Here is a 13477-nt window from a genome sequence, read left to right as displayed (position 1 = left end):
TGAATGGATGGAAGCATCATTCCGAAGCAGGCGCAATTGAGTTTTATAGTGGAACAGAGGAAGACCGAGAATATTTGACTATAACAAAGAATGCAGAGTTTTCGTAAAATTCCTAAGGAAAGGCCAAGAAACCAATGAAGGGAAATGGATGGTTAAGATTAAATCATATCGTTGAAACTGGAGGATGGATGACCCAGATTAACCACCAATAGCATAGTTTCCATAAGCGATAAGTGGGTTCATTGGGTGAACTCAAGGCTATAAGTGGTATTTAGGGCTGATCACCCGATACCATTCATCAACCGACACGTGCCATGAGATTGGAGAGAGAACACTGCTTTATTGGGTCGGTATTCCTCTCACAAGTTATCCACCCAAAATCAATATCAATCGTCAGATCAAGTGGGGTTGATTGAACGATGGAGATCTTTTTATCAGTTTTGATGATCGGGTGAAATTTGGACCATTGGATTGAAAGCCAAATCGACAGTCGAGATTTAATCGTTGATCACATTTCAGTAAGGTTAAGTGACAGCGTGGTGGAATGCCAATATGCGATGGGCCAGTGTGCCGATAGTGATGAAGACAGATCGGAGGTCAGAGATAGCAAAGGCAAAGAGGAATAAAGTGGAAATGTTTTGTATTAGCGGACCCGAGAGATTTGTATATGCGGTTTTAATGCATTTGAAGTCTGGCATATGTGTTCGGAGTGGGTTTCCCGTGTATTCCAAGTTTTTGTATGGTTCAGTTTTTTAATGTAAATACACACATAAACGCTTCTAATAGGTGACTATGGCATAACCAAAAGGTCTGGGTCTGGTATTTGTGTTCGCCATATCGGGAGTTACGTATCGTAGTATTTAAGGCCTTGTCATGTTAAAACTCTGATTGCGATAAAACCGCGGACCCGCTACTCCATTGTAATATGCCCTATTGTAATATCGTGTCTGCTGCATCGTAAGATATGTATCGCAAGTTATAAAGGGATGGCACACTATAAACTATGATTGTGATATTACTGTGGACCCAATGAATTCATTAAAAACAGTTTATAATCACATCCAACAGGGGAATCGGCTATCGACCATTGATTGTACTATGGGCACGACTTATAAAGACCTCCAGGATGTTGCGATTGAGATTGTGGGTTTAAAGGAATAACTCTGATTGTTCATGAATGTTGCAATTGTCGTAAAGAATAAGTCTATTGTTTGAATAATAATAAATATGGCCTCTCTTCCTAATTAACATGTCTTGTGAGTACTAATGAATTCAAAGAGATAAAGGAAGTCGAAGAGTGAGCGTAGAGGAAGCTAAAATATCAAGGGAGCGTTGAGGAAGCAGAAGCTCAAGCAAGCAAGGAGGAAGCCAAAGGCTAGGTGTATCAGGAATATAAAACATAGAACAAGGAAAGTTTAATGTTGCTGGCAAACTGTAAGAAAAGACAAGGAGCTGAAGTTCTTAAAAAAGTGGAAGGAATAGGAGGACAAAAGTAAGTCATAGTTCCAGCAGGGTTGGGAGCAGAAAATTATGACCAAAGAGATCCAGACAGTTACAGCAGAGGGTTGGAGCCCTTGAGGTTGGTGCCTCAGAACTGAAAGGCTTGGTGTCCTAGGAGTTGGTGCTACTAAATTCAAGGTTGGTGCCTTGCCAAGACAGAGTTGGTGCTCTGGAGGTTGGAGCCTCACAAAGAGTCCAAGTTGGTGCTTGGAAACTAATTGAAACCATACATATGTGTGTGTGTGTGTGTGTGCGCGCGTGTGTGTGTTCCAATTATAAATGTATTTAAATGATAGAAATAATAATTGAAAAGAAATATTGATTCACCCCCTGCCCAGTATTTCCAACAATTGGTATCAGAGTCGGGCTTCTTCATATCAGCCTAACAACTTGAAGAAGGATTCTTAGCCATGATGAGAAATCAAGAACTGTCAGAAGACCTCCTCTGTTCGATGTCACAAATTTTGGTTTCTAGAAAAAGAGAATGTCTTACTACTTAATGTCCCTTGGACTGAAGTTTGGAATTCAGTCTTAAATGAGTACATAACTCCTTGCACTCTTCGAACAGATCAAGACAAGAGGAAAGTCTACACTGCAAATGAAAAAGCCTTAAACTCCATCACTAGTGGAATCACTGAATCTGAATTTACAAAAGTCATGAATTGTAACTCTTCCAAAGGAGTATGGGATAAGCTAATCAGCTTATATGACAGGGACTCCAAAGTCAAGAAGGCAAAGCTTCACACTCATAGAAGGAAATTTGAAAGTCTGAAAATGGATGATGAAGAAGATATTGCATCATACTTTCTCCGAGTAGCTGAAGTGGTCCACTCTCTTAAAGGATTGGAATAAAACATTAAAGAAAGTACCATTGTTCAAAAGGTCTTAATTTCTCTCCTAGAAAGATTTGACTCCAAAGTAAGTGCCATACAAGAAATGAAGGATATAGATACCCTCATGATGGATGAACTCGATGGAATCCTCATTGCCTATGAGATGAGAAAAGGTTTCCCAAGTTCCAAGGATGCATCATTCAAGGCCTCAAAATCAAAAATGGGGAAAGAAAGGAATGTCAGTAGTGATGACTCCGATGTTGAACCCGAATTGGCACAATTCGTAGGAAGGCTGAAGAAAGGATCTATGCTAAAAGGTAAATACCCTCTTATTTGTTTCAAGTGTGGAAAAATAGGTCATTATGCTGCAAAATGTCCTCATAAGCATGATAGTGATGATGAAGAAAATTTTGAAAGGTTGGTATACAAAAAGAAAGGGTTTAATAAGAAGAATTTCCTCTCTAAGAAAGATGAGTCTGATGAGGATGAATTTGTAGTCATAAAAAAGAAATCAACTAACCAGCTCCCTCATCAAAATGGAGGTAATGAAGGATCAGATGAACAAAATGACCATGTTGGAAGCTAAGAAGTATTATTCATGGCATTCACAAATGATGATGACTCAGGGATAGATTGAGATGTAGATGGATTGTTAATAAGTGCCATTGAAGAAAATGAGAAAGTATGGAATAAAAGCATTTTTCTCAAGGTAGAAAACAAGGAAACAAAAGGAAGGGAAGATCTCTTGAAAAATAAGCTAAAAGAAAAAGAAGAAGCTTGCAAAGAACATGAAGCCAAAATAGTATATCTGAGGAAGCAATTGGAGCAAGTTAAAAAGGGTTGGAAAAGCTCTCAAATACTTGACACTATCCTAAATAATCAAAAACCTGAGTCAACATGACAAATATGGAATAGGTTTTAAAGAGAAGCATCAAGTACAAAGAATAATGCGAAAAGCTATGCCGACGTACTTTCCAGCAACCCAAAAGAAGAAATATTATTTCATCAAAGGATCATCCCAGATCCAAAGAATGAAGAGAGCGTAACTCCAAGGAAGAATGTTGATTTGAATCATGGATGTTACAACAGATACAAAACAGTATTTCATCAAAGGCCCATCTCAAATCCAAAGAATGAAGTGGGAGTAACTTCAAGGAAGAATGTTGATTCAAATCATGGCTATTACAACAAGTACAAAACTATCTTTTTTTGGCATTGTTTCCATTGTAAAAATTTGGTCATCAAGCTAGGCATTGCATGGCTTGTAAGAATGACACGCCAAAACTGAAGGATCAAATAAACAAACCGTATGGCCCCAAAGGGCAAGGAAAAATCAAGACCTACAACTCTTTTGTTCCCTTGGCCAAATTTGATATGATTTGTTCATTATGTAATAATAATGGACATAATGAACAAAATTTCCCACTCAATAGAGGAAAAGCAAGAAGTGAGAATCCCAACACGGATAAATGTGGCCTAGCTCTATGTGCTCAAAATAATGAAAATCATTGGTTTGTGGATAGTGGGTGCTCTAGACACATGACATGGGACAAAGGGAAGTTTGTCTGATTGAACAAAAAGGAAGGAAATGTATCCTTTGGAAGTGGATCTACCAAAGTTTTTGGAAAATGAATTGTTACTGTTGTTAATGGAAAAGGAAAAGCTCAAAATTCTTTGCTTGTGAATGGGCTCAAGCACAAACTCCTAAGTGTTAGCCAAATCTGTGATCAAGGACATAATGTTGTCTTTAGCACCAAAGACTGTGAAAAAATGAACTCTTCCTCAGTGGAACTTGTGGTGAAAGGGGTTAGAACACCAGACTACATCTATATTTTGAACAAGATTCAAGAGGATAAATGCTATTTAAGTCAAACAAATGAAATTTGGTTGTGGCACAAGCGACTTGGACATGCAAGCTTCGATAACTTGATCAATATCAACAAGATTAAAGCAGAATGCGAAATTATAAAGTTATTCGAACCAAATCAAGGAGTATCTGGCCCAAGTCAACATGGAAAGAAAACTAGAACAAGTCATAGGACCAAGGAGTTCTCCACATCAAAGTCTTTGGAGATCATTTGTGCTGATTTATGTGGAGCAACTAGAACTCTGACACTCTAAGGAGAAAGGTACTTTGCTTTATTTTTTGATGACTATACTAGAATGATGTGGGAATATTTTATAAAATATAAATCCAAAGAATTTAAGTGTTTTAAGAATATTGAATCTCTTGTCGAAAATGAAAAGGACTCTAATATTAAATGTCTTAGAACAGATAGAGGGGGATAATTCACATCAAAAGAATTTGATGAATTTTGTAAAATACATGGAATTGAAAGAGAACTCTCTGCTGCCAGAACACCAAAGAAAAATGGGGTAGTTGAAAGAAGAAACCTAACAGTTCAAGAAATGGCAAGAACAATGTTAATAATAGCTAACTTGCAAACAAAATTATGGAAAGAAGCAGTCAGGATAGATGTGTATACACTTAATAAAACATAATTGAGACCAAATAATGAAAATACTCCTTATGAATTGTGCAAAGGAAGACCCGCATCAGTAAATACTTCAAGATTTTTAAAAGCAAGTGCTTCATAAAAATCAATGATGACTCGCCACAAAAATTTGATTCAAGGGTTGACGAAGGGATATTTATTGGATATTCTATAAGAAGCAAAGCCTACAAGTGTTACAATAACCAACTATGGAAAATAGTGGAAAGCATTGATGTAAAAATTGATGAAGACCTTCCAGAAAAATAAATTGAAGAACATGAAGTTGATCCTCTCATTGAAGAAGAAGAACATAAAAAAGAAGAAAAAGACCAAGGAAAAAGAACCATGTAAAACCCCTTCAAAGATGAAATTTCTCCAAAAATATCACCCAGAAGGGCTGATTATTGGCAATATGGATGAATGGATGCAAACCCAAAGAAGGATGACTAGTTCACCAAAGAAGAATGATGTTGCTCTTCTACCCATGATAGAACTAGAAACATTTACTCCAACAAATAAGGATCCTCATCGGGTAAAATCCATGGAAGAGGAAATGTCTCAAATTGAGAAGAATGAGACATGGGAACTAGTAACTTGTCCAAAGGACAAAAACATAATAGGAACCAAGTGGGTGTTTAAAAACAAAATGAATGAAGATGGACAAATCATCAGAAACAAGGCAACGCTTGTTTGTAAAGGCTATTCACAAATTGAAGGAATTGACTTTGAACAAACATTTGCACTAGTAGCTTGTGTGGAAGCTATCAGGATGTTCTTGGTATTTGATTTCTCAAAAGGATTCAAAATCTATCAAATGGACATAAAATCAAAATTTCTGAATGGGGAACTCAAGGAAGAAGTCTACATGGAGCAACCAAAAGAGTTTAATCTAACAGAAGGAAAAGACTTTGTTTGTAAGTTGAAAAATACATTATATGGGTTGAAACAAGCTCCTAGAGCTTGGTACGCAAGATTGGATCACTTTCTGCAACAGCAAGGCTTCAAGAAGGGGGTGGAAGGAAGCAATATCTACATAAAGATGGATGAGGATAAGTTACTAGTCACACTTGTTTATGTTGATGATCTGATTTTTGCTAGTAATAATGATGAGATGAGCCATGAATTTTCTTAGAATTTGTCAAAAGAGTCCAAGATGTTAATGATATGAGAGTTATCTCACTTCCTTGGACTACAAGTATCTCAAACCACAACAGGCATGTTTATATCTCAAGCCAAATATCTTAAAGACATTCTTAAAAGATATGGAATGGAAGAGTGTGCACACATGAGCACACCTATGACCACAAGTTGAAAATTGAGAAAAAATGATGACTCCTGTCCAGTATATGCAACTCATTACAGGTCAATAATTGGAGCCCTTCTGTACTTAACTGCTACGAGACTCGACATTTTGTAAGCAGTAGGAATGGTGGGAATATTTCAATCAGCTCCTAAACAATAGCATTTGTTGGCTACAAAAAGAATTCTTAGATACCTAAAAGGAACTCCTGATTTCGGACTCTGGTACCCTAATAGCTCAACTCTTACTTTGACTGCATACACCGATGTTGATTGGGTTGGAAGTGTCGATGATCGAAAAAGTACTAGTGGAAATGCATTCTTCCTAGGAGACTATTTAGTGTCTTGGCTAAGTAAAAAATAGACATCCATATCACTATCTACAGTTGAAGCCGAGTATATATCTATCTAAGATTGTTGTACCCAAATACTATGGATGAAGGAAGCTCTAAAAGATATCAATATAGGTATAAATCAACCAATTACCATATATTGTGATAACACAAGTGCGATCAGCCTCAACAAAAATCCAGTGATGTACTCAAAGACCAAACGTATACCAATCAAGTATCATTTCCTTCATGAACAAGTAGCTGAACAAAACATAATCTTGGAATAGATCAATACTAAGTAGCAGATAACTGATATTTTCACAAAACCTCTTTCTCGAGAAGCATTTGAACATCTTCGTTGAAAGATGGGGTTATCTATTTAGCATCACTTCATTTTATTCATAAAGATGTTGCAAGACAAGGGGAGCAGCTCAACAGGGGGAGTTCTCGTGCACTCCTTTTCCACTAATGTCAAAGGGCGAGAGAAGAAGAATATTCCATCAATGACAAAAGGGGAGATTGTTGATATAGATTGTCATTGATCTAGATTGTCATTAATGGCAATATGAAGCCAAGGAGCTATCAGAGCAGAGCTATCAAAGCAGAGGAGAGAAGCAAGTGTAAGAGCGGAAGATTGAGGAGGAGCCACATCGGAGGAGCCATATCGAGAGTATCGCGTGTAATGTATGCCCAAGAAGAACTGGGAGGAAGAATTCATCAATAGAAGCAAAGAGGAACATATCAGAGCAGAGAATATTGGAAGTTGTCAGAACATGAGCATTATATTGGATCTAGGCATGTAGAAATTGGGATGTCCATGTGAATGGATGGAAGAATTAGCTAGAAGCAGGCGCAATTGAGTTTTATAGCGGAGCAAAGGAAGACCGAGAATATCTGACTATAACAGACAATGCAGAATTTTCCTAAATTCCTAAGGAAAGGCCAAGAAACCAATGAAGGGAAATGGATGGTGAAGATTAAATCATATCGTTGAAACTGGACGATGGATAGCCCAAATTAACCACCGATAACATAGTTTCCATAAGCGGTAAGTGGGTTCATTGGGTAAACTCAAGGTTGTAAGTGGTATTTAGGGCTAATCACGCGATACCATTCATTGGCCGACGCGTGGAAGGAGACTAGAGAGAGAAAACTACTTTATCAGGCGGGTATTCCTCTCACAAGTTATCCATCCAAAATCAATATCAATTGTCATATCAAGCGGGCTTGATTGAACGGTGGAGATATTTTTATCAATTCTGATGATCGGGTGAAATTTGGATTGTTGGATCGGAAACCAAATCGATAGTCGAGATTTAATCGTTTATCGCATTTTGGGAAGGTTAAGTGACGGTGTGGTGGAATGCCGATGTGCGATGGGCCGATGTGCCAATAGTGATGAAGAGAGATAGGAGGTTAGAGATAACAATGGTAAAGAGGTATCAAGTAGAAAGGTTTGGTATTAGCAGACCTGAGAGATTTCTATATGCGGTTTTAGTGCATTTGAAGTCTGGCTTATGTGTTCAGAGCGATTTTCCCGTGTATTCCTTTGTATTCTGAGTTTTTGTATTGTTCGGTTTTTTAATGTAAAATACACACATAAACGCTTCCGATAGGTGATTGTGGCATAACCAAAAGCTCCGGATCCGATAGTTGTGTCCATCATATCAGGAGTTATGTTTCGTAGTATTTAAGGCCTTGTCACGTTAAAACTCCAATTTTGATAAAACCGTGGACCCGTTGCTCCATTGTAAATCACCCTATTGTAATATCGAGTTTGCTGTGTCGGAATATATATATATATATATATATATATATATATATATATATATATATATATATATATATATCGCAAGTTATAAAGGGATGGCACACTATAAATTATGATTGCGATATTATTGTGGACCCAGTGGATTCATTAAAAACATTTTATATAATCATATCACATTCAGCAGGGGAATCGGCTATTGACCATCGGCTGTACTATGGGCACGACTTATAAAGACCTCCAGGATGTTGCAATTGCGATTGTGGCTTTAAAGGAATAACTCCTACTGTTCATGAATATTGCGATTGCCATAAAGAATAATTCTATTGTTTGAATAATAATAAATATGGCCTCTCTTCCTAATTAACGTGTCATGAGAGTATTGATGAATTCGAAGAGACAGAGGAAGCCGAAGAGTGAGCACAGAGGAAGCTAAAAAATCAAGCGAGCGTTGAGGAAGCCGAAGCCCAAGCGAGCAAGGAGGAAGCCAAAGGTTAAGCATATCATGTATATATAACAAAGAAGAAGGAAAGTTTAATGTTGTGGGCAAACTTTAAGAAAAAAAGGGAGCCAAAGTTCTAGTAGAAGTGAAAGGAACAGGAGGACAGAAGTAAGTCATAGGTCCAGCAGGGTTGGGAGTAGAGAACTACAACCAAACAGATCTAGAAAGTTACAAAAAAGGGTTGGAGCCCTTGAGGTTGGTGCCTCAGAACTGAGAGGATTGGTGTCCTAGGAGTTGGTGCTCCTAAATTCAAGGTTGGTGCCTTGACAAGACAAAGTTGCTGCTCTAGAGGTTGGAGCCTCACAAAGAGTCCAAGTTGGTGCTTGGCAGCTGATTGAAACCATATATATATATATATATATATATATATATATATATATATATATATATAGTATATATATATATATAGTATATATAGATATAGATATATATATGATATATATATATATATATATATATATATAGTATATATATTGTATATATATATATATATATATATATATATGTATATATATATATATATATAGTACTTGATTTATTGCAAAGATAACATTAATAAAAGCACCTATCCCTGTTATCTATTTTTGTGTTCCAATTATAAATGTATTTAAATAATAAAAATAATAATTGAAAAGAAATACTGATTCACCCCCCCCCCTAGTATTTCCAATAGAAATTTGAGTGTTTATTAAATGTGGAAGTTATAGTTGAATTTCCAAATTGTTTTCAAAATTTCATGCACAAAAATGGAAAGCTGAATCAGTATATGTACACCATTGGTATCTATTGGAACCTTAAAATGTTGCTTAAGATAGTACTTCGAGATAGAAATGAATATCAAGAGGAAATAGTTTTGATTTTATAAAAACTACAACTCACTACACAAGGACTATATCAGTTTTTAAAGAGAATTTAAGGCCACGTGGGTCTCTCTCCATATCATGGCTACTCAATAGGGAGAAATAAAGAGAAATTGATGTTGAAGAACCACTCTCGCAAAGTGAGATGATGCACTATATTCACTCTACTTTTATTTAGTTTTATCTTACCATTTTTAATATCTCTGGGGATCTATAAACTCTTTTGGATATTCCATTGGAAATTTTCTCTAAACATATCTACTAAAATAATTATAAAATATGACACCTATACTATGAGGGATTATTTCTCCTTATATTTTTAGATATATTAATTGTTGTGTTATGATCATGCATAGAATAGATAAAACATGCTCTAAACATGAAATATAGAAATGAAACTCACAAACCAAAATTGGCACAAGATATAACTTGGGAAACCCTTTTGGTATAAAACCAAACTGGAAGATGAGGCTACTCTTCTCCCTTTCTCTGAATGGAAAATGGATGAAATTACAAATAAGTGGTTCCTTTCACCTATTAGATGCTACAATGCACAAATTCTCTATGTTTTCTCTCTCCCTATCCACTCTTGACTACTCTACTGAGCCTTGGAAAAAAAATTAGCTGAAAAGAATAGAACCCATTTTCCTTCTAGTGGCCTCACTATAACAAAGTCTGATAACATGCTGGTGGTAAATTTTGAGTCCTTCGAATCTTAACTAGAATTGGAATATTGACTCCTTTATGATATTATTCATCATGATCATGTTACTAGCACTTTTGCTACTTACGATTGACATGGAATTCTCATGAATTAAGGTGGTCAAATTAGGAATATCAACCTCTAAGCAGGATATATTTTAGATAAGGATTCTAATTGGAAAAATTATTGTTTTGTTGAGAAGGTATTTTTGTTTAGAATAGTGTTAATAAGATTCAGTTCTTATGAGGAAATGTTTTACCCTCAAAAGACACTATTTGATTCCTCAAACTATGTTATGCAACCAACTCACAAAATAGAAGAAAAGATAGATCAACAACTTGAGAAATAGCCTCTTTGAGGCGAAAACCTCCTTTACATCACATAGATAAACAATTATTGGATGATACAAATGATAAGACCTCTCATAAGTTCTTTCACTTAATTAGGTACTCTGAAATTAATTGATTCCGTAGTAGTTAGCTTCTTGTTTCCATAGCTCTAATATCAAATGTTATGCAACCAACTCACAAAATAGAAGAAAATATAGATCAACGAATTGAGAAATAGACTCTTCGAGGGGAGAAACATCCTTTACACCACATAAATGAAAAATTATTGGATGATACAAATGATAAAACCTCCTTGGTATGTATAGTAGTCTAAGGGTTCACAATATAATCAGAGCCTATATAATAATAATAATAATGTAAGGGCACAACAATCAGAATTGTGGCCTTTTCTAGGGAAAAAAATAACAACATGGGGGATACATGAGGACAAAAATAATAGGGGGCTATACTAACAATAAGAATAAGCGGGAAAACACTTGTATTATAGTGACCTAAGAGAATACTTCAGGAAGGATTTAGACAAAAATTACAAACTAGGACCTTTAAGTAAAAGCGGTCTTTTGAGTTGATTCCTCAAATTTTTCAACTCTAAAATCATTGTAATGGATAAACAATAATATAATGAATTTGAAATCACACCTTCCCATTTCTGGCGGCTTTCGGTCACCAAAAGCCTCTATTAAATGGGGTGAGGAAAATTTCCTCCAAATTCTCTCAAGTGTACCATTCCATGTTGAATAGAGGTTTTTATTTCAACCCAGTTTTCCTACGGTAATTTTTCCCCTCTCATATTGTTCTAGACCACTATTACAAAACGATATCATCTGTCAACTCTTCCTCAGAATTTGGTGCTAAATAATCTATAGAAGGTAGGTCTTCTTCCTCTTCATGATCTATGTTTTAAGAACATCAATTGGTTTTGTAGATGGTTGTGTATAACCCCTAGATAATAGAGGAGTATGTATAGGATTTTTTGGGATATACCTATAATTTTGACCATCTCTTTAAATTTTTGGTGTGCTCCTTGAAACTTTTCCTCTCTTCTTCCTAAAGTAATACCATTGAATCCAATTGTCCTTTACATACCCTATATGGTAAATTTCCTAGTTTATGAGGGTTTTGATATCCTCCCACTTATTCGCTCATGGATCTCCTTCCAACCTCAAGGTATCGATGTCTATTTCCCACTTACTTTGTCCATGTCCCTCTAATTTCAACCAAACGAATGATATCTTCTATTCCTCCTTTATATGATGAACATTGAAATAAAATTATATTTCTCGCAACTAATGATTCAGCTTCAAAGTGTCAAACACACCTTGATACTGTTTGATGTCAAGATTCAATTCCATTTTGAATAGGGGTTGTGAATGGGTCACAACACTCAAACTTGATTGACCCTTTTTGGGTTATTTCTTATATTTCCTCTATGGTTCTTCTTGATTTTCCATTTCTCCTATAATCAAAGATTTGTGTTAGAACCTCCATATTCTTTGAATAGTCAAACCTTATTGGTGAGGGCCATCATGAGGAGGCTCATACTATAGTTTATATGTGTTACATGCTTCCGTCCATGCAAAGAACTTCTCTATAGGACCATGAAGTGTATTTACCTATTTGTTAGCCTTGATTAAGGTTTTGTGACTTTCACCTTAATTAAGATAGATCCCCTATTAATCCCTAAAATATACCCAAAGAGACCTAATCAAATACTAATATGATATATAAATTATCGTGGATATTCCATTGGATAACTCATCAAATAGATCTACCAAAACATATTAGAAAAAATAAAATCTATACTATAAGGGTTTATTTCTCCTTATATTTTTAGATCTATTAATTATTGTATTTTACTCATGTATAAAATAGATCAAACATGCATAAAACATAGAATAATAAAATAAAACTCACATGCCACAATTTTCAAAAGATATAACCTAGGAAAATATTTTGAGAAAAAACACAACTCGAAGGTGAGGTCACTTTGTTCCCTTTCTTCGAATGGAAAATAGATGTAGGTGCAAAAAAGTGAGACTTGTGGTCCATCAAATACTACAATGTACAAACCCTCTCTACTTTCTCTCTCCTTATCCACTCTTACCTACTGTGCTCATTTATCAATCAAAATGCACTTGAATTGAATAAAACCCCTTTTCCTCACACCTACTTAATTATAACATGGAGCCTTTTGGCGGCTATGTTTGAATCGTTAAATTGTAAACTAGAGTTACAATAGTGACTCTTCTAGGGCTTGTTCATCAAGATCATATGGCTAGCCAATTTTGCATGAATAATGGGAATTGGGGTGACATTCACTCCAATTATGGTGGTTAAAACAGGAACATCAATTTTTGAGTGGCTTAAATTTTTCATATGGACTTCAATTGAGGCAAATGTTGAGGAGAGTGAAAGGTGTTTGTTTAAAATGTGAATCACTTCAGCAACAAATTTTTACCCCAAGAAAATGTTATTTGATGCCTCAAACTACTTCCATAAACTTCCTAATAGTAAAAATGGTTGTATGAGTTAATTTCTCAACTTTATCTATTCCAAAAAAATCCAAATTGAAAAAAAATAACATAATAATCTAATCCATATTATTAATAATATTAGTTTTGGTAAGCCATATGCCTTATGGTTTTTATTTTATAAATTTGAATACCCAACCCATAATTAATTTTTAAATGATCAAAAGACTCTAATTCTACAACACATCTAGTTTCCCATGTCAAACCAAAGAAAACAAACTTATATATTTTATTATCTTTAAAATAAAATGAACTTCTTTTTATTCGTGAAATAAAGCATATATTATAAAATAAATATTTTATT

The sequence above is a fragment of the Pinus tabuliformis genome, chromosome 3_2, assembly GCF_031772625.1.
Source record: "Pinus tabuliformis cultivar Carrire ecotype Pingquan chromosome 3_2, CPIR1, whole genome shotgun sequence".
In the NCBI taxonomy this organism is placed as follows: Eukaryota; Viridiplantae; Streptophyta; class Pinopsida; order Pinales; family Pinaceae; genus Pinus; species Pinus tabuliformis.
Note: the sequence above shows the minus strand (reverse complement) of the source record.